Here is a 3851-nt window from a genome sequence, read left to right as displayed (position 1 = left end):
TTTAGAACTCATGCAAATAAACTTAAACATCCTCTCCTTTTGCCAGCCCAATCTATCGCTTTGTAATGCTATTTGAATATTTTAACGTAGCTGTCAATTTAATTACCTTCTTTCAACCCCTCTCTCTCTCTCTCTCTCTCTCTCTCTCTGTCTCTCTCTCTCTCTCTCTCTCTCTCTCTCTCTCTCTCTCTCTGTCTCTCTCTCTCTCTCTCTCTCTCTCTCTCTCTCTCTCTCTCTCTCTCTCTCTCTCTCTCTCTCTCTCTCTCAAGCACACATATGCACACTCACCCCAATACAACAACACACACACAAATCAAACACACACAAACATACACTCAAAGAGAACAAGCGAGAGAGAGAGATAGAGAGAGAGAGAAGGTGAACAAGAGCGAGAGAGAGAGAGAGAGAGACAGACGGAGACCAAGAAACAGGGAGAACGAGGGATATAGAGAGAGAGAGCGAGAGGGAGGGAGGCGCGGTCACTCGTTGCCCCATAAGGCCATGCCATTGGCAGCAGTTGTGCTCGCTGAGAGGGGGTTGGAGCTGCCAGATCTGGTATGTGGGGGGAGCAGGTGGGCTCCCTTCAGAGGACCCCGGGCTGTCAGCTCCATGACGGCATGGCAACGGAGCCCACGTCGGTGTCATCATATTAAAGGCACTCTGTCAGCAAAAGACTCAGAGGAACCTCTCATCCCGCCCTCCCCAACAGACTGGTCTCTACTCTCGCTCTTGGTGAGCGAGTGCCACAACCTGCTGGATGTCATCTCCGATTTTGATGAAACATGTGCAAAGGGACTGTTCTGTCTGCGGTCCACGCGTGCAAAAATGTACGCAGCATTGACACAGTTTGTCCCTCAAGGTGATGTCGTGCCAGAGTCCTCCCCTCTCCAGTGTCGTCCGAGCAGGCCACGCCCACTGCCCTCTATTCCTGACACCCCCCTATTCCCACCCTTACCCCACCTCGACCCCCGCCCTCCGTATGAACGACCGCCGTGCCCAAATAAAGGCTAGGGATGCTGCAGCGAGCCTCGTGAGTGGACGTCGCACTTTCGAAAAACATTACCCAGGGGGCTTAGCGGCGGGGCCCACTTCTGCTGGCCTGGAGCGGGCGAGAGACGGAGGAGTTCCTCGGAGCAGAGCTTCAATAGGTTACTGTGCGCTGTCTCTGCCTGCTGTGTGTTCTGCATGCTCAGGCCAAAGCCAACGATCTCCAATTACCCTCCTCTCACGGATTGCTGGGGTGTAGCTTGCAGTCTGTGGCGGGGTAGGGTTCATTCTGCCCCCGCGGTGTAAAAGGATAGTGAGGCTGGGGATGAGGCTAAGGTTTTTCTGAATTTAGTGTGTGTGTGTGTGTGTGTGTGTGTGTGTGTGTGTGTGTGTGTGTGTGTGTGTGTGTGTGTGTGTGTGTGTGTGTGTGTGTGTGTGTGTGTGTGTGTGTGTGTGTGTGTGTGTGTGCGTGTGTGTGTGTGTGTGTGTGTGTGCGTGTGTTTTTGTTTGTGTGTGTGTGTGTGTTCTTTTCTATTTATTTGGAGTAGTCCACTGTCACCAGCCTATAAACTTCTGAGCTTCTGGTTTAAAAAAAGGTTATATGTTAGCAAAATAAAGATAAAAACACATACACATGGGCGAGAGAACACTTGCACATGTGGGCCCCATGGATGTCAAACAAGCAAAGATGAGCGCACACAAATTAACGCACAAAATGTCAATATCCTTAGTATAGTAAGAGCATGAGGAGTTCACGTGGTGACAGTGGGCTGAAGGGCGTGTGGCAATCGGCCTGCTGATTGGTCGATCAGCCTGTTTGGATGAGCAGCCAGTCTGTGCTTTGATTGACAGGTGAGCCGAAGATCGGCTAGACGCCGTATGAATGTGCAGGAGAAAGGCTGAGTTACTATAGTTTGGCGATAATGAATTATTTGATTCATTCAAGTTACGCAGTAAAGGCAGTTAAAAGTATATATATATATATATATATATATATTTAGGCCAGTGGGCAAGCTGTAGGCGGCAGTCCTAGACTCACTCTGGGTTATATTAACATCCCCCAATTAACTTTATCACTTCAATCCTTCACAGCCAGGTTTGGGAAAACCGGGATACCTCGTACGTCACAGGGCCGACACACTCTCTGAAATAGAAATAGAAGGGGATACACTCTCTCACACATGGAATATAATGTACCACACTCTCTTGCACATGAAGTAGAACATAATACAGGCTGTCTGACACACACACACACACACGCACGCACACACACACACGCACACACTCACGCACACACACACGCACACACCACGCACGCACACACACGCACATACACACACACGCACACACACAAGCGCACACACATTCTGGTCCCCCCCCCCACCCCCACCCCCTCCCCGCTCTCTCTCCCTGGCCGGCGATACGGCTTTCACCCCAGTAGCTACAGTATATCATGTCCACCTATGTCCTAAGAGCAGTGGAAAATGAGACGCAGGAAGTAAGCAGTAAGAAATGGAACCGGGCCTGACCTGGAACCAGGGGTCGGGGTGGGCTGGGGGGGTCGGACGGGGTCGGACGGGGGCTGGGTCGGGGGGGGGTCGGGGTAGGGTCGATTGGGCCAAGTAAGAGCCAACGTTTGGGGGGAGAACTGTGAAGAGGGAATGGCTTTGGGTTCATTTGGAGAAGGTTAACTGAAAAAGGACGACAGGTAATGTAGACGGGAAACCTGCCTTTGGAAAAATATGAAGGGACATTCAGAGGTGGGAGAGAGCGAGAAAGAGAGAGAGAGAACACACACACACAGCACACACACACACTCACACAAAATGGTACTGCGTCATAACAACACAGAGTTAGTGATTGCAATCGGATCTCCGTGCCCTCTGTGTTTGGGACAGAACCACCTTCTGTCCGTCTCTGTCTGTTCCCGGAGGTCTTCCTCACAGAGAGCAGGACAGCAGGGTGCAACGTGCCTCCCCGGGGGAACAACATCCTGGTGCTGCCCGGGTGTGTGCAGCAGAACTCCAGCATCAGTGATTTTGTTGCCTTGGGGAGTGCGATCTCAGCGACGTTCTGCTGTGCACTGTCAGCATCATGATCGTCACTATTATTATTACATTATTTTAACAATGGATTAATGCTGTAAAATGACGGTCAATTGCTTATTTAAATGATCATATACATATATATGTACATAATTCCACACACCTCACGTAATGGATATTATTGTAATTCATAATTTTACAATCTGAATAAGTCATTTTAAAGTTTGCTATTATAATATCACTAGAACTAATTAATGTTATTGGGAGTCTTAGTATTAGTATCGGTTATTGTGTTATTTGTGATATTAGTATTTAGACTTGATAGTAACGTAAAAAATATATTTTACTGTTTTTGATTAATTTAGAAGGTCATTTGCTGTCACCGAGAGGTATTGTGCAAGACCGGTGTTGTATCGGTGTGTGCGATCTCAGGAAAGGCCACTAAGTGGTGCCATATTCAACTAAAACTGGACAACAAAAGTTAGATGGTCACAGGGCAACGGACAACTGTAAATGTCAAACCCTGATTCGTGTATTTTCAGTTTATTTTTTAATAATTGACTTGTATTGACAGCTACAAATCGAATTAAATGTTGAAATAAACAATAAGCATACTTGCTAGATTCTCTGTGGTGCCGCGTCTGTGATGGGCATTTGGACGGTCGGAAAGTTTGGGAACCACGACTTAATTAATTATTTTTGTAAAATTAATAATTACAATAATATGACTAATGAGAACTAATACAACTATAAGTATGATGCAATGTATTACTTACTTACCCCCTTTTATAACGATACAATACACCGCAATCACCTCAT

General features: G+C 47.5%; 1 protein-coding gene across 4 annotated transcripts in view; it reads left to right on the top strand.

The window, feature by feature from the left end:
• The first annotated feature begins 2577 nt into the window (after positions 1-2577).
• bhlha15 (basic helix-loop-helix family, member a15) overlaps positions 2578-3851 on the top strand; it is an 11569-nt gene continuing 10295 nt past the window's right edge. Inside the window, exon 1 of one of the 4 annotated variants that reach the window (XM_060036009.1) lies at positions 2578-2695. The gene's annotated coding sequence lies outside the window, so the exon portion shown is untranslated. Of the gene's footprint in view, positions 2696-2741 lie in introns of those variants that run through there. The other 3 variants (XM_060036010.1, XM_060036007.1, XM_060036008.1) reach the window with 3 other exon arrangements.

Source organism: Gadus macrocephalus, chromosome 18, assembly GCF_031168955.1.
Source record: "Gadus macrocephalus chromosome 18, ASM3116895v1".
Taxonomy (NCBI): domain Eukaryota; kingdom Metazoa; phylum Chordata; class Actinopteri; order Gadiformes; family Gadidae; genus Gadus; species Gadus macrocephalus.
The sequence above is the reverse complement of the archived record's forward strand: the minus strand, read 5'-3'. Positions and strand labels throughout refer to the sequence as shown.